The sequence below is a fragment of the Lutjanus erythropterus genome, chromosome 5 (assembly GCF_056507025.1).
Source record: "Lutjanus erythropterus isolate fLutEry1 chromosome 5, fLutEry1.hap2, whole genome shotgun sequence".
Classification (NCBI taxonomy): Eukaryota; Metazoa; Chordata; class Actinopteri; order Lutjaniformes; family Lutjanidae; genus Lutjanus; species Lutjanus erythropterus.
In genome coordinates this window covers 34,120,557-34,146,992 of record NC_139321.1, presented here as the reverse complement: position 1 = coordinate 34,146,992, position 26,436 = coordinate 34,120,557, and the positions used below count along the sequence as shown (strand labels likewise).

The following is a 26,436-nucleotide window of genomic DNA, read 5'->3' as shown; positions in this document are numbered from 1 at the left end:
TTCATTATTATTATCATGTGCCATGTACAGTATTACATTTGATATTGTGCAATATTTTATTCACTGTCATTTACATCATTACATTTAACTTTTTCATTATTATTATTATCATAGGTCTGCTATAAGGTGCAATAGCGTGTTCATTATTGGTTACAATAATACATTTTATTACTTTTTAATATTACTCTCAATATTACTTTCAGTGTCGTTGCCACGTTCCTATTCAAGTTTATTTTAGTTTACTTTTTTTGGTGAACTTGTGTTACTAACATTGTTACTTTGTAGACGCTGTTTTGCATTTAGTCCTTATATACTTATACTTTATATTTTGCTTTACACTGAATACTGTATTATTTTCAGTTGTTTTTATTCTTTTGGAGCAATCTCTGGCAATTTGGCAATGGCATTCTGGCAGTTTTTAAGACCTTTTGCCATTTTACAGATGAGGTTAGTCATCCTTATTTGAAAAAAAAGAAGGATCAGTATATTAAAAAATAATTAGCTAATCATAAATTGACAACATAATCTAAACCAAAGGCTGATTTAGTAGCTTTTTTGTTTGGGCATTTGTTTTTAATTTTTATTTTATTTATTTATTTAAATATTTTATAATAAGTCAAACAATATGCAGAGCAGGTTTAGGTGGAGCTTTAAACCACAGCTCTTTGTCTTTATCAACAGACCCTTCATGGAGTTTGACCTTTGGATATTAATTGCAAGACAATGAGACAGACACAGAGATATTAAGAGAAAAGCGTAGAGACAAAGTGCTGCAGAGAATCAAAAATCACAGATCTGTAGTTTTTCATTTCTTTTGGTACTTAAAGCACGACAGATGTTCATAAGGATTCCTGCTGTTTTGCTCCTCGTCATGCTCCCTCAAAAGACCCCTGCTGAGGTCTTTAATGAGCTGTGCAGCGTCACAGAGACTGATGGAGAAGGGCTTATTTTATTTTAAATGGTTTTGTTTAATATTTAGCTGATGCTCTCGCCACGCAGCCCACAGTGAGTAGGGGTTCAAGTTTCCATTAGATTACAAGTCACATGGCTGCATATTTTAATCTAAAAAACTTTTTATCCCCTGATATCAGTTTTGATGTTTCAGCTCAGAGTATAAGCTGACCAGTCCGATATATCTGGTGCATCCAGACATGATATTATATTAAGGTATTGTAGTAAAACTTCTGTTACATATTAGATTGTTCTAAGGTTTTACTTTATTTAAGATATTTACTATTTATTATAATATTTGCTTATATTTGATAGTTATTATTTTACTCTAATCACATTTAATTTGATTCAACTTATCAAAGGTAGGACCCGTCACATCATCAAACTTTTCTTACAAAGACTTAATCAATCCTCCAAACGGAGCTTGAAAATTAACACCGACCTAAAACTACATGTGTCATTTCAGTTATGTCACAAGAAGACCATTTACCCTCACTGTCTCATCATTTTTCCTGTTTACTATCCCATCGAAAGACAGACGCTAATATTATTGAGCACTGGTCTCACGACCACCAGGTCATGTAAAAAGGCCCAAATGTAAACTTCAGCAACATATAAGCAGCAACTGTGCAACTCAAATATTACAAAACAAAACACAAAAGGCAATTTAAGGAAACTTATCACACTTAACTTCCTGAACTGTAGTGCCGTTTGTCCACTTTTCCCCATGAATTGTGATGTGAAGCATCAGAAGTGTTCACTGTATCTGCAGAGACTCTGCCCTCTGCCTGTATTTCCTTATTTTCTCAATATTCTGCTGTGCTTGGGACATATTAAGGACCTAAAATGTTGGTAGTTGATGTCCCGGGAATAAGACTCAACCTTTCTGGTGTGTTTACGTGCAAACTGGACAAATCTGAGTGATTCTACCTTTCAAAGTTTCTGATTTAAAAACACACTAGACTCCTCGTCTAGGTGAGGAAACTGGTGGCATGCAGTACATTATGTCCTTAGATATGTCACCTAAACTCCTGCTTCCATTCACTCCTAATTTTTACGGTGATTTTTGTGTATAGAATATAAAATATCTATCCTTTGGATGCAAAAGGCCGACATGTGTCTTTGCGTACATATTCAGAAAAACATGCTATTTCTTTTTCTTCTGTATTTGTGTTTTAGTAGGCTCAGTAAACCACATTTCAGTAGGACTGTGTGGTGGCAAGAATCTGATACATATCATGACACAGGAGTTATGAATCAGTATATTGTAAGCAAGGTGATATATTGCGTTTTTAAAATCATATTTTAGGAAAACTGTCATATGATAAAGATCACACCACCATATCCATAAAATCCAAAGGTTTTGAAAATTGATATCACAAAATATATATCAATACTTAACTGTATCAATATATTCTTATGCTCCTTACTCTTCAGTGCAGTTTGGTGTTTTCATAAAATGTTGAACAAAAAGTTACAAAAGGAACCAGAATGTTTGTGGATCTGCAGTGTTGTGTTGGCAAAGGCTCACAGTATGGAGACAGAGCTTGGTAGCCACAGGATGCCATCTGCAGGGATTATTTAGTGGCCATACAGTAACTTTTTGTGGCCACGGGCCATCAGACCGTGGTTAACTTTGAACGCTGCCATCATTCCAAAATCCTGCCTTGTACCTGTTTTTTTTTTTTCAAAAGACACCACTTCAAACAGACATTACTTGTTCTGTGTCCTCTCTGTTGCAAAATATATAAAAATGTACAACATAAAAACATTAGGACTCTTTGAACCTGAGTGCAGCCAGGTTTGGTTTCAGTAATATAGAATCACAAAAGAAAAGCTTCTGCTGTGAGCTGCCACTTTGGACCAGAGAGACGTGATCACAGAGGAGCAGAGATACAGTTACAGTAATCTCACAGATAATAACCCATGACCATGACCAACAATCTCCTGACTGCACTGTACATTGTACTGTAAATTACTGATGTTTATCTGTGTACAAATGCAGTTACTGGCATGGATTTCCCCCTTTTTAATGTTGAACTGAATGAACTGTTTTCGCATGAACCCCTACATCACTATGACACATGCTCCCTCCCCTCATATCTGTGCCTTTGTAGAATCAGCACTTCCTAACTACATAACACCTTGTTCCTACTGTTCTGCTTTGCGTGCTTTAAATACACCGTGTCCTTGAGGCAAAAACACATCTGTCTTGAAAAAGTTTGTTAACACATTTCACAGGCCATCTGGTGCACTGAGGCGCTCACGCTATGAGAGATTAAGTTGTACTTGTGTAAAGTGGTGTGAGCGCAATACTGTATGAATGTGCAGAAACATTTAGTTGGGTACAACTGGCAACAAATGCTGATAATCAGTTTTCATTTATTTATCAAACAGATATATCATTTGGTGGTTGCAGCCTCTTGAATGCAAATGTGTTGCTTGTAAAGGGCATTTTCCACTGTTTAAAGGTTCATTATGGTTTATGGCCCATTTTGAACAAACTAACAATTAATCAAATAATCAAAAAGAAAATTAGATTAATATAATTGCAATAATCGTTATTTGCAACCCTATATAGAATGCACACATGAATTCACGAGTCCTGAAATGATTGGACAGTTCTTCCTTGTGGAGAAGTGTTTTCTGCACTGGGTAAACTTCATTGCATGGACTACAAAAGTCAACACTTTTCTAACCCAATTATTGTGGTGACCCCCTGAGGGAAGGCCTGTGAAGGCCTGGGGCACTTTATGAAACATTTACAGGAAAAACAGCAGTCGACTCTATATTTTTCACAGCTGTACAGTCTGATGCAATGTAATACAACAGCCTGAAGTTTATAATAATAAATTTATGTTGTGGTCAGAGAGGTCAACATTGTGGTCATTTCTGAGGTTGTATTGCATGGTGTTGTGGTAGTGTCTTGCATTAAAGGAGAAACCTGTGCTAAAATATAAATAAAATGACCATGATATGTCATCAGAGGCTAAGGAAACATGCTAAGTTGAAATATATACATCTCCAACAATTCTACAGTCAGCATGTTCTTTGAAATTTCAGTTCCTGTGCAGAACATCTGTTTTCGCCACACTGCCCGTTCCACATTTATTCCCCTTATATGAAGCGAAAATTAGTAATGTAGTATTTTAAATGTTCTGAAGTCTGGAAAGTAGTAAGACAGGCAGTTACTGAACTCCAACTCCAGTGTGTGTAATTTCAGATTAGTGGGCTTTTGTCTTCAGAATTGTCTACATTAGCGGATCTATTTAGAGAGTAATACTCATCAGTACTTGAACATATGCTGTTATTGTTACATATTTCTCCTTTAAGGTGTATCTGATATTTTGACTTTTCCCATAGCCTGTACATGCAATATGGGGACAAAATAACACAAACACCTTAAAATACAACACAATCTGACAAAGACAGTACAGGCGATAGCTTCAAAATATTAAAAACCTCTTTCACACAGCAGAGAATATCACAAGCTTCACAAACATTCTCTGGTGTCACAGAATTGCTGCATTTATAGGTTTATATTGTGTTCTTTTTAAGAACAAAGCTTATATAAAGCCTTCCTTTACTTTCTTTTCCTTTTTTCTATTTCCTTTTGCTTTGTTTTGTTTCCTTTCTTTTTTTCTTTTCCTTTCCTTTGCTCTCCTATACATTAAAGTGAACTCTCTACTATATAATGTGAACATCAGAGGATTGTTAGTCTATTGATTGAATAAGACATAAAATACAATGTATGATCAGTGAATATGATCAGGTCACTGTGATATTTCACAAATGACCTGTTTTCCCTGTAATTGAAGGTATTTACCATTTTCTATAGTATTATTGCTATAATTTTCTGACAATATTTTTATAGTAAGTTGCACTGTAATTTTGCAGTGACCGTCTTCTATAAATCTTTAGGAAAATGACCCATCATCTGTGATTTAAATCTCTTTTCTTTTGATGTTTTAATGAAATACAGGTTAAGTTTCTCATTGTAGTTTTAATATAAATACATCTTTCCTGGAGAGACACATTAAACATTGCCTTGATGAGGTAATCAGCTCCATGTTCACTAACATACTGCCATCTAGTGGTGTCAGGGTGACTTTCAACCTGGTAGATCTATTTTGCAGTCAGAATATCTGTTCTCGGCCAAACAAATTGGATTCATAATGTATGGCTTACATTACGCAGCGTTTATATCATATCTGAGGCTGCGGATGAAGCCTTGCAGTAAATCTATTCAGTAATATCTCCCGGCCGTCTGTGTGACATTGCCAATAAGATGGAGAATTGGTGATATGATGTATGAGTGGCCAAGGTGAATGTATTGTTTTAACCAAAAGGGCAGCAGCTGCAGTCACAGAGTTGTGGCGTGGAAAGTGGAAATCTGACCTATTGGTTTAGAGCGGATAAAAACACATTCCCCCTGACCTTTCCACTTCATTACCTGCCATGATACCTCATAAATCGAGGAGAATACACTGCCGCTGTCACGTCAGGAGCAAGGAGGGAGCTGCAGGGGTTTTTTTCTGCTCTATTTTCACACTTCAAGTCAGACTATCTGGTTGATTTGATCTTTTTTGATGTTTTGTGACCTTGTAGATCTGCAATAAAAGAAAGCAATAATGATCCAATGATGAATACATGTATATTCATATTTAACCTCAAGTCTTAAAGAATATTTAATACTAGAAATTTTAAGGAAGGTATGAAGTAGCAAACTACAGTTGTACAATTCATTTAGTTTTACACATTAAATGTAAACATCAACATTTTAACAAAGAAAATTAGTATTTTACTCTCACCCTGGCAAAAATAAAATAAATACATAAAATTAAAAAATGTAAATGTAGAAGAAACAATAATAATAAAATGCCCAGGAGTGCATAATTTACAAAAAAGCTTCATGGCATTCAAAATCATGAGTTTCCAAAAAGTCTGTAAGGGCTCCATATACATCTTGTCCTTTTTTCCAGTATAAGTTAGTCTCTCCCATGCTAGTCAGTTTCTTTGTCCACATTCTAGTAGGTTTCTCCATGTTCTTCCATTTATTTATTTTATTTTACCTTTATTTAACCAGATAAGTCAATTGAGAACCAAATCTCATTTACAGTCGTGACAAGGCAGAGAGGCAGCAATTTACAAGACAATAAAACAAACAAAAAAGGGGGAAAAACAAAGTACCTGATTTCACTGTCAGATGAACTGTTGTTTTAATAGATTTAATAATCTTTGGTGCCCTCTGCTGGTTAATAGGGCGTATCACATAAACTGCAGGACTGGCTGATAAATCAAAATTGGTTTTACTGGCAACTATATTTGCACAAAAAAGAATTTGACTGCTTTCATTTCTCTCAGCGTAATTATATAAGAATAGAGTAGAGGAGACGTACCATTTAAGAACAAGGACAACAAAAGCACACATAGATAATGAGTATACAGGAATGTTAAGGAATGAGAGGCAGTTGATGGTGCATTCACTGACCAACTACTACTACAAATCAAAGAATGAAACACTGGAAAGTTGAAGCTTTCATACGTTATTTATCAGCGTCTGGAGTCACCTCACAACCCGTTGGACTAATGGTTACATAACACCACCTTGAGCCCATAATAAATGAGCCATAATATTTTTTTTAATGACAGAGTGATACAAAATGTCTCAAAACTTAATTAGTTAACTAAAATAGAGCAAGATTCTAGTAATTCATCTGTAGAACAATTAAAAACAATATAAATCAAAGTCTGTGATCTCATTACAGGGTAGATTTATTCATAATTTTATAAAATAGGGTTATATAACAAGAATAAATTGTAGTTCCCTTTTTGCTGATAACAAAAACAAGCGTATACAACATTTATATACATTTGATTGGTAGAACAAATAATAAGTCATAGACATTAAAAATAAGACAGTGTTTGACATGAATGAGTGCTTATAGAACAAATAATCCTATTATAATAGCATAAAATCAATATAATTTGATGAGATGTACAGGTATCTGACTATTCCTGAGATAATTAAGAACACAGGAGACGGGGGGGAAAATGCATAATTTTGCTACACAAACCAGTGTTAATTTTTTTTAGGTCACTGTTTTTTCATGTGAATTAATGGATAATTTTATATCTTCTGGCCCCTGAAAATAATTCAAATAAAACAATTTGAACGAAAAATCACTCTGAAGTTGAACCATTTGACATACAATCTGTGAAATAGAGCCTGACCAATGTGTGTCCTATCACAGATATATCAGTATCAATGAATATTTTATTTCCTCGTTCATTTACTTATTTATTTATTTAAAGAACATAATACATAAAAAAAAGATGATTCTGGGTAATTTCGAAATGGTGTCATATGACATACTCTCTCCACTAAATTGTCAGTACATTGCTGGAAATGCATTGCTGGAAAGTGAATAAACAATTATCCTATTTTCATTCCATTTTCAGTATAAGTCTAATATAACACTGTCCCTGACAACCGTTGTATCACTCATGCTTATCACATCCGCTATGAGATAGCCAGCCAGCTACAGTTTATCAGTACTGTTGGTATTGGATATATATGATATATGGATAGGAAAAAAAATCCAGTACCCACCATCAGCTCCAAAAATTGAGTTTTGGTCAGGTTCTACTGTGAAGAGGGGTCATGAGTAGTTTTAGCCTTGTTTTAGGGGGTCACAAACCAAAAAAGGTTGGTATCCACCGCTGTAGGGGGCCATGAGTGACACAAACTTGGATTCCAAAAAAGTTGTGACATTATATAAAATGAAAATAAAAACAGAATGTAATCATTTGCAAATCATTTTCAACCTATATTCAATTGCACACAGTACAAAGTCAATATATTTAATGTTCAAACTGATAAATATACACTCATTCTAAATTTGATGCCTGGAATACGTTCATAAAAAGTTGGGACAGGAGCAACAAAAAACTGTGAAAGTTGTGGCAGGCTTAAAAAGGGACCTGTTTTGAACATGTGGCAGGTAAACAGGTTAGTTGGGAACAGGTGACAGTATCATGATTGGGTATTAAAGGGACAGCATTTGGGAGGCTTGTTCAACTTAAGATGTCAACCAAAAGTTAAACAGTTTTCTTTCACCGCTGACTTCTACGGGCCTGAGCTCATCTGAGATGGACTGACAGAAAGTGGAAAAGCGTGCTGTGATCTCATGAGTCCACATTTCAAATTGTCATCAGAAATCATGGACGTCATGATTTCGGGGCTGAAAAGGAAAAGGATCATGTAGATCGTTATCAGCTCTAATGTCAAAACGCAGCATCTGTGATGGTGTGGAGGTGTGTCACTGCCCATGACATCATGAGTCACTGTCACATCTGTTGAGGTCCCATTAATACTTAAAGGTACATACAGGTTTTGGAGCAACATATGCTGCTATCCAGGAGACATGTTTTTCAGAGACGTTGCTGCTTATCTGCTGCAGGCATCAATTTCAGAATGAGTGTGTATTCACAAAAAACAATAGCCTTCCAGTTTTAACATTGAGCATCTAGTCTTTGTACTGTCTTCAGTTGAATATGCTGTAGGTATAAAAAGATTAAGGTTTTATTTACATTTTATATAACATCCCAACTTTCTTGGAATTGGGGCTTGTGCAAAAAATATGCAAAGGTGAAATTCACTATTGAAATCCCTGTAGGATTTTTAAAGAAAAATATTTTTTTTCCAGATGATAGCATTATATAGAACTAAGCAAATAACATTACACTTCACAGCAGTGTACCACATACTGTATGAATGACATCAACAGCAACAAATAAGCAGTCCATGCCTATAACTGACTACAGAGGATAAATCTGAGCCACCATAACATCTCCTGCAGAGAGATATAAACCTTTTGCTGTAGTCTACAAGATGCTGCTGCTGCTGTAACCATTCATCTTTCAGCACTGTGGGTGTATAAATGCATGTGTGTGTGAGCAGGTTGTGTGTGTGTGTGTGTGTGTGTGTGTGTGTGTGTGTGTGTCTTCCGTTTCATTAATGACAGTATATGGTGACGCCTTCCAGCAGGGATTACCACACCGTGAGCTCTGGCTCTCCCGCCGCGCGCAGTAATGAAGCAGAGCAGTGGAGACTGGAGGCACAGGCGGCCGGCGGGTCGCTTTCCACCAGAGTATGCACGACGGCAGACGACAAATCTGGACGTCGCTGTCTTACCAGAGATTAAAACTGTCTGAGAGAGACACGGAGACGGAGAGAGACAGGGAGAGGGGGCTTGTAGGCTTCATGCACTTGTTCTGGCAACCTGCTTGTGCAATTTAACAGCAGATCAGTGGCTAACAGTCCAGGAAATCAAAGGAAAACCTTGACAAAATCAAGTGTCACAGCTTGGACAGATGGACAGCTAAAATTGTTTCCAGTGCAAACACATACCGTCTGTATTTGTAACTCAGTTCTTGAATAATTTCATAGCTCTATCCTTTAAAAAAAATGCACACAAGGATTTTTTTCTAGTATTGGAAATTTGAGGCCTGTCTGTCAACAAAATGTTGCAGAAACTGGTTCAGATGTTTTTGAGATATCAGGACAACAGGGCAGCAGTAAAAACATGAATTAAGCCCCTTATTAACATGATAATTATTGTCTTTAGGATATTATTTTTCACGGCCACACACATACAGCATTGGATTGAATATCGCTTTAGTGGGTACAGGGTTTGGCTGATGGATTATGCCATTGTGATGACAGTCACTGACCACTGACAGCCCTCTGTCACTGTAACACTGTGATTTAAAAGCCCATTAATCTAATTATTATTGTAGCTTCTTGCATCTGATTTACTCAAGGAAAAATAGCTTATTTAATCACTATTTACTGCCCAGTAAAAGCATGTTTTAATTTAGATGCAAACATAAAAATGATTTTTAAATCTACTAGCCTCTTTGGCCTTATTGCTGAAGCACAAATGGATGCTGCAACATTTCACTGTGGAAATCATTGTGCCAATTTGGTAGACATAGCCCAACCCTAAACAGGTAAAATATAAGTTAATATTTGTACACAGGATTTCATTATCATGGAATTCTAATCAAAACTAGGCTCCTGTCTCATCTGAATTTTGTTCCTAAACAGATACCCAACAAATGTTTATGATAAAGAAAAGACTTCATTAGATTAACCAAATTAAAATTGCCATTCATCAATAGTACAGTGCAAGCATTAATTACATAATACATGGTTCTTTTTATTGCAAATGCTGAAAGGGATCGTTTGGATCTTTTGAAGCGGGCTTGTATGAAGTACTTATCAATAGTCAGCATGTTACTTACAGTAAATGCTGGTCGACATGTCCCCAGTCAGGAGAAGCAGAGAGGAGTCCCAGCATCAAAGCTAAAAAATGTACTGCTTCACAGCTTCACTTTGTTGTCTTTGCTGGATGGGGAAACTGCTGTTACATAAAGCAAATATCGCTCTCTCCAAACCAACCAAACTCCATTAGTAAAATCAGTAATTTTACTTCCTAGAACATGGGAGTTGCAGCTCTTCTGTTGCCTCAATCTGTTAGTCTGTGTTATTTTGTGACTTAACTGTGTTTTAAAAGTTTAATGCGGCTTCAGCAAAGTTAAACAACAACACAAACAAACTAACAATTTGAGGTAGCAGTAGACCATTGCACCTGTGTTCTGCAAGGTAAAATTACTGTTTTCGCCTATGGAGTCTGGTTGGTTTGGAGAGAGTGATACTTGGCATAATGCAACGGTGGTTTTCTGTCAGAAAAGGCTAAATTACATTTTGTTGCTGATCCTGTGCACAACAGTACATTGCTTAGCTACCTACATCAGTGCTCTTGCTCTTGACTCTGAACCATCCCTTTAAAATTAGCATGTACGGTATTGTTGTTTTGATGTGTACTAGGTGATGTTTTGCGTAGCTGCAGAATACCTGTTGAAAAAATGGAAGACCCTTGATAGAGAAATCCCACTCTAGGTTGTGTGTAACTTAATTTTAAACCTCTTGTTTTCCATTTTGGTGACATCTTTGCTGCAAAGTGATTCAGTAGATTAAGTTCAAAACCAGTTCAGAGAGTAACAGAGATTTGCTGGCAAGCCAGCAGTGAGTCAACAGTAAGTTTCCCTGGATTTTCTGTTGTTACAGCCAGTCACGCTAACTGCCCAGTTCTGCTTCCACTTTACTCAAAACTTGAACACAACATGCATCATGTAACTCTGCTTTAACAGGATTTTCTGGGAGTCATCAGCCAGGTTGGGAGGGTCACTTTAAAAATGTGTTCTGATAATTTTACTCATTACTTGTTAAAAATGTAGTTAGTAACCTAACCCAAGTCTCAAATTGTTTAGCCAAATATGTTTTATGTTGTTCAGTAGTAGTAGTGTGTTCTCTGCATAGCTAACATTAGCAGTTGGTCTGTTTGAAATTTGAGGGGGGTTTTTTTCTGTGACTAATGGATAAATGAAAATGGGGTTGGCTAAGACACTTCTCACTGACTAACAAATTAGTCAACTATTTGTTGCACCCCTAGACATTTATTGTGAAAGTTGATGAAGGACTCAATAACATTAATGGTTTTCTCTGTAGCTAACATTAGCAGTTGGTCTGTGTAGCTAACATTAACAGTTTGTCTGTGTTAGGGGTGTCCCGATCCAGTATTGATATCGGATATCGGTCCGATATCAGCCAAAAAACAAGTATTGGATTTTATCGGACTGCATCTAAAATCTCTGATCTAAGCGCTCCGATAAGCAGTCCATTTTCCACTCCAGCACTTCTTTCCATAGGTGACTCGGGTTGCTGACTATTGTTCTCTGTTTGAGTAACATCACTTGATCAAGCCTTTTCTAACATTCCACACTACAAAATAAGTAATAAAAGTATGTATGATTTGTGCTGATATCGTATTGGATCGATATCGATATCGGTATCGGCCAATACTCAAGGCTGCAATATCGGTATCGTATCGGAAGTGAAAAAGTTGTATCGGGACATCCCTAGTCTGTGTAGCTAATGTTAGCAGTTGGTCTGTGTAGCTAACATTAGCAACTGGTTAGTGTAGCTACCAGTAGCTGCTGGTCTCTGTATCTAATGTTATCAGTTTGTCTGTGTAACCTTAGCTGTTAATGTTTCCGTAAATTGTCAGATTAGCTGGTTTCACTGAGACCTCAGTGGTGTTATGAGACTTGTGAAGTGCTGTAATGTGTGCACACTGCACATGGTAGTACATAGTTTTTTAAAGATTTTAAATGCATGTTCAATTGTAATCCTGTTAATAATCCCCATATTTAATTAATGTATCAGTAATCTGATTGCCTCTTTTTTCTATAACTATAATGGTATACAGTTACCTTATCCCACACAATCCTGTTACATGTAGTGTTGATCTGTTCTCCAAGCCTGCTTATGAGACACTGTTCAGAGTAACAGCCATAAAAAATGTAATCAGACTGGCTGTAGGTTGAATCATTATAGTGCTACAGCATATAGTAATAGATTTAGGTGAAGTGACTCTGACATTAATTTTTGTCAGAATGTAGCACAGTGTTACCTCAGACTGAGGTTCCAGCGGCTGCGCTCCCCTCCAGGTCTCTGCGGATGTTCAGATCCTGTGGAGATCAGGCAGAGAGAGCAGATCTTAGACAGATCAATACTCCTTAGTGGATTTCCTATATCAACCACACTGAAATCCCACCATCTGTGACATATAGGTTGAGCGTATAAGTCACTGCTGGGTGGGATCCAATCCAATAAGTCGCTCTCCACACCGTCTGTTCTTGTTGAGCTAGAAATTCTGTAGGCTGAGAGGTGGATGAGTGGAGCCACCAGGTAAACCAGGTGGAGGGTTCACTTTTTTTCACCAGTGAACTGCTTATTCTACTGTTTATTACTGTTTGTGGAATTCATTTATAGAGGTTATTTGTCTTTTTATTTTACACATAATAAAGACATACACAGCAAGAAGTAAAAAAAAAAAAAAAAGAGAAGTTATGGTATTTTGTCACATATTTTGCCTTCAACAAAATTTGTGCATTCTGTGATTTGAAAATTGCAGTAGACCATATTGCAATTTAGATAAAATTTCAATAAAATTTGTGTTGGCCATACTTTGGATAGTCAGGCTAGCTGTTTGCCCCCATTTCCAGTCTTTCTGCCAAGCTAACTGGCGACTGGCTGAAGCTTCATATTTACCGTTCAGACAAGAGAGCTTCTCATCTGACTCTCTGCCAGAAAATGACTACGTGCATTTGCCAAAATGTAAAACAACTTCTTTGACTGCGTCACTCCCTTGAACTTTTTTAAGGGACGAGTGTGTAGTATTTAGTGGCATCTAGTGGTGAGCGTGCAGATTGCAAGCACTCCTCTTCCAAGCATGTAGGAAAACCTATGATGGGGTGAAAGTCAAACAAAATGCAAAAGGCTGTCTCTAGAGCCAGTGTTAAATTTGTCTATTCTGGACTAAACGAACACTAATCTGCTGTATGCTACCTAAAACAATATGCTACTGTAGAAACATGGCAGGTTCTGTGGAGGAGGATCTCTCTGTAGCTGTGAACAGTTCTTATTTACAAGTGATTATACACTGATGAAAACATACTAATGAATATTCTATTCCATGTCTGCCACATTCAGCCAATAAATCCCAATTAATATTACACACTGGACCTTTAAATGAAATAAGAGTGTGTCTCTCCAGGTACATTAGCTTACAAACAAATTCTATTTTTAATATTTCCTTTTTTTCCCTCAAAATGTTCCAATTGAGTTTGTCATAGTTGCACTGAAATGAGTCATTAATTCATTTTTTTTATTAATTCCAAAAAACAAACATGATAGAAAAAGATGAAAATATTTAATTTCGAACGTGATTAATGGCTTTCATAATAATAACTATAATAACTTAACTTATTACACAAAAATGGAAAATCGCTAAAAAGCAGAACATTTATGTGTACAGAAGGTAATTAATAAACCATAAAACTTGTATAAATGAAGAAAGCAATCAATATTTATGTTATTTCTTTAAACAATGGGGATACAGACATGTTTGTATAGTTTACATGTGTCTGTATATAATAGTTGGTTGTTTGAAACAGCTGCTCATCAACAGAAAACTAAACCTGTGGACGACTGTTGACCGCCGGGTTTGCGTAAAGATGGAAAAGAGAATGCCAGAAATAAAAGTTTAAAAAAAAAGGGGGCTCTATATTTGCACCAAGGAAAATGGAACAAGCAACATCTGGCTTTAATAAAAGAGCAATCCAGAGAAATATTTTTACAAGGCGTAAACATTTTACACTTCAGCCAACGGCAGAGTGACTTACAGCGACTGAACAGGCAGAGCTTCTAAGTCTTGGTGCCGATGGATGCACAGGTTGTCATGACTTTTCAGACTGCAAACCACAAGCTGCTGCTGGCAGGATGGAGACAAGCAGCGACTGGCCCTGGAAGCAGTGGACAAAAACCTGTTGATCTCAGGCCATTCAAGGAAAATCAGTGAATTACACCTTTTATCTGTGTGAGAAATAGTCTGTTTCTAGGCAACAAAAACAAAGGCTGACATTTAGGTTTGACTTGACTCACTCCTCACTCGGACGGTAATTCAACACATGGACGGCATATTGGCAGTTTTTATTTAATTTATTTTTAAGACACAATGTGCAATGTGTTTAAACATGATTTTCGCTATTTATGTCTGCAGCCCAGAAGAGCAAAAGTGTGTGTAGTGCAAACGTCCAATAAAGTGCAGATTAAGTGATTTACAGATTTGAGATGCTGTTAGCCAAATTTTAAAAATTTACTTCCAGTGATGGCTTTAACAGAAGACAGCAGACTGAACAAATGCAGTGTGACAAAAATGGGACAGTGAAAGCTGGCAGATTTATTTCAGAAGGAAAGGGCACAAATTTATATATAGTTTCTATATTTTGCTGTCAGTTTTCTATGTATGCTTTCTCTTCTTGACTTGTGGTAGTTTCTTTTATTGTTCTTTATATTTTTTACTTACTTTTGTACACAAGTCACAATCCTCACATTTTAGAAACTCAAACATGATGTTTCGTCAGTGTTCTGCAGTGAATCACATTGAATTGGATTGTTTACAGATTTTTAAAGCTTGTTTGTAAAAAAGCTCAAGTATATTATTATAATATTATTTCATTATCGTGATATGAGACTAGATATCTTCTTTTTTTGATATGGTCATATAATGATATGTCAAAAGTGTTGTCTTTTCTTGGTTTTAAAGACTGAATTACAGTTAAGTGATGTCATTTTCTAAACTTATTGTACTGTTCTAGCTGTTCTATTATTTGCCTTTACCAAGAATCTTATTGATGATGTTTCATTTGGTTCACATCGCCCAGCCTTAAATCCACTGAAAGTGAAAGTCCAGTATTCTGAAACTTATTAAGGTAAAAGTATATAAGTATTACATAAAGTTACTTAAAAGACTCTGTGCATTAAAATAGTCCCTGTCAGTGTTTAACTATAGGCTGTACAGGCTATTGGATGTTTTTTGGTTAATAATACTGCTGCATTAATGTGTATGTTTCATTTACTGTTGTAGATATTTAAGGTTGAGCTCATTTTCCTTACTTTATATACTGCTGTATAATTCAGTTTATAAAAATAACATTCTCTAAGATGATCATGTTTTCACTATCTGAAAACATATTGTATGTTATTTTAGAGAAAATGGGTATATTGAGAAATATTTTGTATAACGCTGACTAGCCTAAAAACATTGAGATATTATTTATAAGGCTACAACTAATGATTATTTCCATTATTGATTAATCTGTTGATTATTTTCTCTTTTATTAATTAATAATTGATTAGTGGATTGGCTTTTAAAATGTCCGAAAATTGTGAAAATTGTTGATCACTTTTTCCAGCGCTCAAGGTGATGTGCTATTATGTCAAAAACACAAAGATATTTAGTTTACAGTCATGAGAGGACTAGAGAAAACAGAAAATATTCACATTTGAGAGGCTGAAATCAGAATTTGAACTTTTTTTAACTTAAAAAAAAAAAGAAATCTAAAAACGATTAATCGATTATCAAAATTGTTTCATTTAATTACTGATTTATCGTTGCAGCTCTAATTATTTATAAGCCATATCACCCACCCCTAGACTGAATTTAAAGATGTAACATAACAGGACATATGGAAAAAGATGAATACATTGAAAGCCAAATTTTAACTTGCACAAACTTTGCCAACCTGAAACCTACTTATTTATTTATTCTTTTTAACGTAACAAAAAACCCTTGGTTACAGTGTGTAAACGCACTTTAAATTAATGGGTATAAAACAGGGGTGTTGCCGTATACCAGAAGGTATATAAGCATGATATTTAAACAATTAAATATTGATATGTCAATAATTCACATATGATATTCCAGCTCCTTTTAAACAGACCGTATGCTGTTAAAACAGTTCTAGTTATGGTTACAGACTCTCTACCTGTCTATACATGAAGTTTGATTACAATTCATTTGCCAAAAAAGAGACAAGACACACAATAAACATATGAATTTGACTGTTAGCATTATTAGCCTTTGCAGTTTTTGCATTGATATCCCAACAATATCGTTTTTGTTATTTTCTTTTTCCCTAACAATAATCGTGTAGTGAAAATCTGAAGTCGACAGCCCTAGACTATAAAATTAATTATAGCTGCATTTTCACTTTGAACATTTTGCAAATTTTCCAGTTTTACTTTCATCAGAAACTGGATCTGGGCTTAAAGCTGAGCTATGAATGTGGCTGGCCACTTTGTTTCAAGTCCAACTTCCTTTTAGTGAAAATATAATGCTATAGCACTAAACTGTCTGCAAAGTGCACTGCAGTTGATGTCTTGTGAGATACAGTCGCATTATGATGACGGTGCCCACTGTAAATGCTACACAGGATTACTATTAACATTGCCATAATCATTCAAATACTTTTTAGCTCAGTATTTAGCAGTACATGAGCTCATATTTATGGAAAACACCTGTGTGGCAATTACTCAAACAGACTTTTTAAAGGCAAGTTACCAGCTGGAAAAATTAATTATCAAATATTTTTTAACGCAACTGTTAAATAAAAGACATTATTTTACGTTGTATAATTTAAATCTTGTCGGCATCCATAATTCCACCCATAAGTGCTCCACATGAAAGCAGAGAGGTTTTATTGAGGAAACACTAATTACTGACTTCTAGCTTTGAACTGAACGTGGCATTAGGCGGATAAATGATGGAAAGCTTCTCCCTAAGTGGTCCTCTCCATAATATTGTGCATTTTATGCCCAAAGATGCCATGTTTGTACAGCTGGGTGGACGGTTCGGCATGTTAAGTATGACATTAACTCTGCAAGCGTTCAGGGTTTTGTTTCCACTGGGACAAAAAAACTCGCACTTTAAACCATGGTGCATTTAAGTGTCCTCAGTATTTATATGTTTTACATGGAGGCTGACGGGAAGCATACTGAAGAGAGGTCCTAACTGAAATATCTAATCTAAATTAGGGCTCTTAGGTAGAATAATCTACATCAACCATTCCCAAACTTTAGACTGCCATGGCCCAATTTTAAGTCTGAAAATCTTCTGTTGCCCACCCAAACCTTTAATCAGGAGATGATGAACACAGGAGACCATCAAATCCAGTGTAACACCTGTTAAACATAGTCAGATAAATGAAGAATAACATGCAACTTAAATAACATGCCGTTGTTTTATTAGTTTCTGATTACTTTTTAAAAAGTATTCATAAATGTTTTCTGATCATTTCAAACGTATAAAACTGAAATTTAAAAAACATTTTATTTATTTATTTTTTGTGACCACTCAAACCCACCTGGAGGGCCTTCATGGCCCACCAGTGGGCCCCGGATCACACTTTGGGAATCACTGATCTACAGCGATGCATCGTAGTCTATAATATCATCACTATGTTTGTACTATTTGAGAATACGCCATTTTAATTTAGGGAAAATATATATATTGAGATAGATATTATAGATCACAGAATAGCATAAAAATATCAAGATATTATTTATAAGCTATATGGTGTGCTGTTTATCCACTGAAATAGTTTTAGTGTGAGTTGCTGAGTTTTGAAGATATTGGTCTTATGAATATAATGGAACCAAGTGGGACTCAGCTTGTGATGCTCAGAGCAACTTGTCTCTCCTGAAATCATGATGCAGTTCGTCAGGATAATCCACAGACTTTTTTGTGAGCAGTTTCATGTAGGAACTACTTACAACTACCTTCTTTGATATAAATAAAGTTTTCTATTGAGCTGTTCAAATGTATTTTTTGGCACCTTGAACACCGCAATCTGCTGTCTAGTTACATTATACTGAAAAAAAAGGCTCACATCTTTATAGATGATATCCACCAAACTCCACCAATACAATTTAAATGGATACAATATATTTTTGATTTGGGGGGTGAAGTGTCCCAGCTGCCGTAGGACTTGATCTGGAGCACCCGAAGGTCCAAAATATCAATTCTTGAGGCGTTTCTGAACCATTTCGCTCTCTGAGGTCCCTAACTGGTCTGCTGGAGCTCTCTGGTGGGTCTGAGTTTGTGTCAGACGGATACTGCACAAGAAGAACTTGCATGCTCAAACTGTCTGGATAAAAATACCATTGAAGTGGCGTTATTTAGCATTAAGGCTAACTGTAGTAGACCTACCAAGTTGCAAGAAATACTCCTAAACATGTTTGTGTCAGAATTTCAGTACTTTTTTAGAATTACCTTGCTTCTATGGTATAAAAAAAGGTTTCTGCCGAATTTTTTAAATATATTATTTGGTAGTTTTAGCGCCATTAGTGCCATTTAGTTCCATTATATTCAAGGGAAGGCCGACGTCTCCAAAACTCTGCAACTCACACCAAAACAGCCTAGATGGATATAAAGCATAACAGGCCAGAAAAAAAAAGATGGATTTTTGAGTTTGGGATGAACTGTTCCTTTAACAGTGCAATTAAGGATGATTGCCATAAAAGAAAGTCTTGAGATTTGATTTGAAATATTTCCATGGTTTGTCTCTGTAATGCTAAAAAGTGATGTTATCAGATCTTTGATTTTTTTTTATCATTATTCGGTAAGACAGCATGAACATCCAGGATGAAGAACTAACATGAGACACTTTGACAATTTCCACAGCATTTTGTAATTCACCCTGCGTGTGAAGGGAAAATTGTACAACATGAAATGAAAAAAAAGGAAAGGGGAAAAAAAAAAAAACTAAAACAAACAAAAGCGCTCAGGTGTAATTTTCTATCTGAAGTTGGAGCCTGGGAAACTCTTCTGCCAGGCTGCTCATCAGACACAGACTCCGGGTGGCTGACAGCGGCGAACAGAGGTAAACGTCAATTAAGACGTTACAGTAGATGACAGGCCTAAAGAAAACAGTGCTGAGAGATGCCATCTGGGGCAGACTGTGTAAACTGAAGGTGTCTGAACACGATGCTGCAGATAAGGCTAAAATGTTAGCAGCTTTAGACTTGTCAGGTTAACATGAAGAGGCATGAGGAAGACTTGAGGTAGCTGCTGTGCCTGTAGGCCTCCTATTTATGAATTAGATGTGTCCTTTTTTTCATTTCCTCTGAACACTTTTAGTGCAAAATCATAATGTTTTCTAAAACCATAACTCTGACATTTACATTTCTGTGGCCAGCATACAGGCTCAGAGGTGTTTGTTGCAGCTTGGTAGGTCTACTACAGTTAGCCTTAATGCTAAATAATGCCACTTGAATGGCATTTTTATCCAGACAGTTTGAGCATGCAAGCTCTTCTTCTGCAGTAGCTGCTTCACACAAACAGACACATCAGAGAGCTCCAGCAGCAGGTTTTTTTTTGACTAGATTCCCTCTCACTCCTCTCATTTCGATTTTTAATGTATTACTTTGACCAGTTAGGGACCTCAGAGAGCAAAGTGCTTTCAAAATACCTCAAGATGAACATTTTTAGCTCTTTAGGCACTCCAGATCATGACCTACTGTACGACATCTAATATTAAGTATTCAGTTGTGAACAATACAACAAACCAACAGGTTAAACTATTCACAGAAGTACAGACTCCGAAATGCATTCAACATATAACAAGTAGCCCTCTAACGGACATCTATACTGGCTGTTTCTGTTCTGTGCAAAGCTGGTCCATGGTCAAGTCTCCCTCTTGTCTGTTTACTCTTGTTACGTCTTTTGCATAATTTTTGCCTTGTCGCATCTTGTTTTTGTATTGTTAAGTCTTGTCACATCTTTCATGTTGTTTTTGTCTTGTTACATCTTTTACATCATTTCATCTCGTTAAGGCATTTCTGTACTGTTACATCTTGTTACGACATACTCGTCTTGTCAGATCTTTTATGTTGTTTTTGTCCCGTTACATCTCGTTGCATTGCTTTCGTATTGTTACATCTTGTTACAACATATTTAGCTTGTTACATCTTTTGAGTTGTGTTCGTATTGTTATATCTTTTACATGATTTTTGTACCGTTAATCTTGTTACATTATATTTGTTTTGTGCATCTGTTTTGTCATAATTCTTATGTTGTTACATTGTTTTTGTCTTGTTACATCTTTGACGTCATTTTCGTCTTGTTACATCTTGGTATGTCGTTTTTGTCTTTTTGTCTTTTGTGTCATTAAGGTTTTTGTGATGTCTTTTATGCCATTTTCATTTTGTTACATCATATATGCCTTGTTACACCTTTGATAGTGAGAAAGTGCAGATATTTCTGTTAAAATGTAGAGACTAAAAGTAAAAAGTTGTCAGAGGAAGAAATACTCAAGTAAAAGACAGATACCTGAAAAATCTCCTTAAGTACAGAAACAAAGCATTTGCACGTAGTTACTTCCCATCCCTGGACTCATGTGGCCAGCATACAGGCTCAGAGGTGTTTGTTGCAGCTTGGTAGGTCTACTATAATCAGTCTTAATACTAAATAATGCCACTTGAATGGCATTTTTATCCAGACAGTTTGAGCACGCAAGCTCTTCTTCTGCAGTAACATGCCTCACACAAACAGACACATCAGAGAGCTCCAGCAGCAGTTTTTTTTCCCTTTGGACTGAATGCCTTTTCACTACTCTTGTTTCTGTTTTTTAATGCGTTGTTTTGACCAATCATGGACCTCGGAGAGCAAAGTGTCTTAGAGACGCTTCAAGCATTTCTGCTTTAGCTCCAGATCCTGACCTGTGATGGCTGCCATTAGGGATGTAGTATGTTTTTTGTATTTTGAATTATCTTTGAACATTTGTGATTTTAGGAAAACTGAGCAATTCTGGACTAAGACTCTGACACAGATATTCATGTGGCCATCGCACAAGTTGAGAGGCGTTTCTTGCAGCTTGGTAGCTCTAATTATCTGTATTTAGTCAGTTTGAGCATGTAAGTTCTTCTTCTACAGTAGCACACAAACACATCAGAGACACATCACAGTTTCAGCAGCAGGTTCTTTGGACTGACTGCCTGTTTACTACTGTTGTTTCTTCTCTTTTTAATGTCTTTTTTTGTCCTATTAGGGACCCCAGAGAGCAAAATGGTTTAGAGATGCTGCAAACATTTACATTTTAGCTCTGTAGGCGTTCCACCCCTACATCCGCTGATGTTAAAGGTTTATTTCTATGGTACAAAGAACGTAGTTTCTATATTAAATGGTTCACAACAGGGTCTGTGGATTACCTTATTATCTGTGGGTCATGATTTCTGGAAAGAGACATTACTTATTGAGATTTTCAAATGTTTTTCTTGGCACTTTGAGCACCACGAGCAGAATGCCATCTAGTTCTGTTAAATTGGAGACAAGGCAGACATCTCCATGGTTGATACCTCCAAAACACAGAAACTGACACCAAAAGAGATGGATAAATTGCACTACAGACCAGAGGTAAAATGTAAAAATATATTTGGTTTTTGGGGTTAACTATCCCTTCAAGACTTCAGTTGTTAAATATACAACAAGCCAACAGGTAAACTGCATTCTGAAAGATGTTTTAACCAACACGATTCCCCTTGTCAGATAAATTCATGAGTTTCTCCTGATGGATCATTTTTTTCCAGCACCATTTCAAGGTCCACGAGAGCCGTGCTACTGATCTTTTCAGCGTGCTTAATGTGTAGAAATTGATTTGGAGAGAAAACATCTCAGATGTGTGTTTTGTTTTCATCCTTCTTTAATAGAACTTCAGAGAGCAGGAAGTGTGTGCGTCATGAAATTCGCCCTGGTTATCTGCTTTCACACGCTCTGGCCAGCCGCCTGCCCTCAAACAGCACCGAGCCCCCAGTGTGAGAGGGATTGATACACACATTCATACACACGCATGTAGTTCCACACGCAAGACACACAACATGTAGACAGCATACATGGAAAAGACTCCTACTAACGCATGTAGAAATAAATGAACACCAGCAAGTCAGTATTTTCACATAAAGCTCACTTTTACAGTCAAATCCAGAGGCCAAGACATATACTTTTTTAATTTTGCAGTGTGCAAACAAATATTGAATGTTGTTGCAGTGGATCAGAAGTCAATTCTACAATTTATCTTGCTTCATTTTAATAAATGAAAGCCAACCGTGTAAATTTCAAGTTTCTTTGAGGTCGCAACTGAGAGGGACGGTCATGCATCTTGTTATGGAGAACTTCTCCTCAGGCCTTAGGTGAGGGTGAGAATGTGTGAGGTCACACCATGTGACCTTTAGCTGAAGCCGCTGGGCCGCCATTGGTCCAGAGCCAAACCAGTCAAACCCTCAACCTCCCACCCCCCTCAAGTCAAGACACACAGCAGCCCTCCCTGCCGCCTGACCGCTGCACCGCTGCACCGAGGGGCAAAGTGCTGAGGCTGATTGTGTCTGGAGGTTGTGTGTAACACAAGAAAGTAGGGCTGCAACTAACTGTTATTGTCAATATGAATTAATCTCAATTAATCGATTATTTGGTCCATGGTCTCAGAAAATGGTGAAAAATGGTGATCACGGTTTCAAAAAAGCCAAAATATCACCCTCAAATGTCTTATCTTGTCCACAACCCAAATATATATATGTTCAGTTTACTATGAAAGAAGCTGAAATCAGAGAATTTGGATTTTATTTCTAAAACATTGACTCAAAACTATTTAATCAATAATTCAAGTTGGCAAATAATTTAAAAGTTGAGTAGTAATCAATTAATGGACTAATTGTTGCAACCCTACGAGAAATGTGCACTATTACTACCAATATGTCTACAACTTTTTGTACGTACCCAATAAAGGCAATATTTATCTTATGAATACAAATTTGATTTTAACAACCTGAAACTGACTGAATTCCCCCTTTCAAGTCAAAGTCCTGATCCTCCGAGTATCGAAAGCTGCTTGGTTTTTGCAGTGGAGTCCTGCTGGGATTTAATTTGAGCCTGTTGCATCACTACTCACCTCAAAAATAAACTATTGATCAGAGCCACCCTGCACGCTCTGAAACATCTGAAATCTGTGTTCATTCTCTTACCCCATAACCCACAGCTCCCACACCTTCTGCGACACCCTGTCAGATAAAAACACGACCTAAAACTTGAAATGCTTGTTTTATATCTTCTGTGGTTGAACAGAAAGAAGTAAATACTTAACAGTTTGAAGACACCATGGTAGGGGTTGTAACGACCAGATTATTTACTCAATTAATCGATTAATGATCTAGCCTATAAAATGTCCAAAAATGCTCATCATAATTTCCCAGAGCCCAGAGTAATGTCTTAAAATTTCCTTTTTTACCAACCAACAGCCCAAAACCCAAAGACTCTTAATTTATTGTCATAAATGACAAAGAAAAGCATCAAATTCTCACGTTTCAGATTATCAAACAGTCTGCAACTACTGTTCTTTCAACTGACTTACTGATTAATCAGCTAATTGTTGCAGTTCTACAAGACATGCATTCAAAAAAACAAAACAGGTTTTAATTTGTCCACAAAATTAGCAGATTTCACAAATGAATATCCACTTCTGCATTATATATTTATCTATGGAGCTTAAATAGTTGCCATATCTATTGATTACATGCCATAAATAACATGTGAAATCTGTTCATTCCTTTAACCCATAACCCCCTGCTCCCACATGTTCTGCTACATCCTATCAGATAAGAACAGACTAAAACTCCACTAATTTAAGTAAAATGTTTCATACCTTCAGCCGTTGTAAATGCTTGATTTGCATAGTTTTGAAGACTTGCATGCTAAAAGCAAAATAAATTTAGCCGATATCAGGAGTTAATGACCATTTCTAAGTTATATATTTATACTTGAAGTTTCAATAGTTGCCAGATCTATTGATTATGCAATAAGTAATATATGAAATCTGCATTCTTTCCCTTAACCCACAGCTCCCACATGTTCTGCTACATCTCATTCGATAAAAACACATCCGCAAACTCCACCAATTTAAACAACCTGCTCATTTGATATCCTCAGTTGCTGCAAATGCTTGATTTGCATTCCAACGAAAATAAAAAACCCACAAACCCCATAAAAGTTTAAATTTCTCCATAAATTTAGGAGTTTTCAGAGGTGAATAATCACTTCTAAGTTATGTATTTATACTTGAAGCTCAATATTTGTAACTTCTATTGATTCTATGCAGTAAATAACGTGAAATCTGTGTTCATTCCCTTTACCCATAACCCACTGCTCCTGCACTTTCTGCTCCATCCCATAAGATAAAAACACCAAAAAACCCCACTAATTTGAATAAGAAGCTAATTTGATAAGGAGTAAATGTTTGATTTTCACATTTTAAAGACGAGGCACACATGCCAAAAGCAATTAGGTTTGAATTTGTCCATAAATTTAGCTGATATCCGAAACCAATATCTTCTTCAGCACTATATATTTAGAATTGAAGCTTAAATAGTTGCCACATCTATTGATTATGCAATAAATAACATCTGAAATCCCACACTTTCTGCTGTAACTCCAACCAAAAAACGCACTCATTTAAATAAAATGCTTGTTTAAAATCGTCTGTGGTTGTAAATGCTTGATTTGCTTAGTTTTGAAGACAAGGCACACATGCAAAAAAAAACAAGTTTTCATTTTTCAGCAAATTTAGCTGATACCAGAAATGAATATCCACTTATAAATGTATATTTGGAGTTTAAATTGTTGCCACATTGATACTGATTATGCAATGAACAAATGTCACTATAATATCCTGCACTAGTTTTTTTTTTTTTTTTTTAAATCAAATTTCACTCAGTTTTTCTTTACATTCTGCATTTTCCCTGATTAAAAATTGCGCAAAAACCTGTGTTTTTCCAGAAAAAGTGCAATAGCTGAGTCCCAGCCTTCATTGGCGTGTAATTAGAAAACATGCTCTCTGTTATATCGCATCCAAACCGTCTTCAGTCTCTTTCAAACCCGCTGCTGCTGCTGAGAGCTGATTAATTATTTAGACTGGAGGTGTAACGATACATGTTTGGATATTTGCACTTGCTCGCGTTTTATTTGAATTCCCAGCGGAGTGGAGGTGAGAGCTGTGTGTCTGCTCGCTGTTTTTTTTTTTTAAATCAGCTGGCGGAACAAATCTCACATTAAGATGTGCTGGTGCGCTTTAGGTGTCCGAAAACTGAGGCAGCAGGACAAATGTGAATTTAAACAGAGGCTGATAATTATATCTTTGTTGGAACTTGAACTACATGCTTATAATAAATTTTATTTTGTGTATTTCTCAGCGGTTATTACGCGTGGTGACGCATAATTCTTCGACTTGAAAGTGAGTTTGTCTTGACGCGTAAATGACTCCGCAGTGTCTGAAGTTAGAATATAAATTTCAGACAAAACGTGAGCAGAATGTAAGCAGCCGTGGTGCACAACAAGCTCATTTAGTGACATTTCTCTGCAGAAATCTGTAATTAAACACGAGTGAACATGCAGCCACATCAGCAGCTAAAAGGCACATGTGGTGTTTTTCATGAATAAGTTCTTACCTTGTGCAGGCAGGACAGAAGAGGAGAGGAGAGGCTAAAGGTCTGCAGTACTGAGCGCCGTCTGAGCCAAATGAACACTTCCCCGCTGCAGCCTCTTCTCTTCAGGTCATCCTCCGCTCACATGTGGATTGTGCGGATGTGTATTGAGGCTGCAGACTTGCGTATTCGCCTCTACAGCAGCCGAGGCTTATCCCCCTGTCAGCTGATTATTGCTCCATCAAAAGGTGACACTCGTCTTGTGCAACAACAACAAGAAAAAAAATCCCGCAACTTTTTTTTTTTTTTTAAAGATGTAAAACTACTTCTGGAGGGTGAGGAGTTCAGACTGCAGGAAAATCAGATGTATTTATAGATCTATAAAGAGAAGAACGCTTCTCTTCTGTTTGTTATTTAGCAGTTTTTTATAAAAACAACACTTGGGCTAAATAAATTATTTCCCCCTCTGGGGAGATGACCCTGAAGGCCTCATCATGCAGCATGACATCACATCCTAAATCTTTAAACAAGCGGCCATATTTGCTTTT

The 26,436-nt window shown here is 36.5% G+C and overlaps 1 long non-coding RNA gene across 1 annotated transcript; it reads right to left on the bottom strand.

The window, feature by feature from the left end:
* Window positions 1-8,932: 8,932 nt before the first annotated feature.
* Window positions 8,933-26,130, bottom strand: LOC146327203 (uncharacterized). Its single transcript, XR_014770584.1, has 4 exons — window positions 25,913-26,130; window positions 14,266-14,385; window positions 12,492-12,549; window positions 8,933-9,164 (listed from the first exon to the last, which is right to left on the bottom strand). It is a non-coding gene; the product is annotated as an uncharacterized LOC146327203 (long non-coding RNA).
* Window positions 26,131-26,436: the final 306 nt, after the last annotated feature.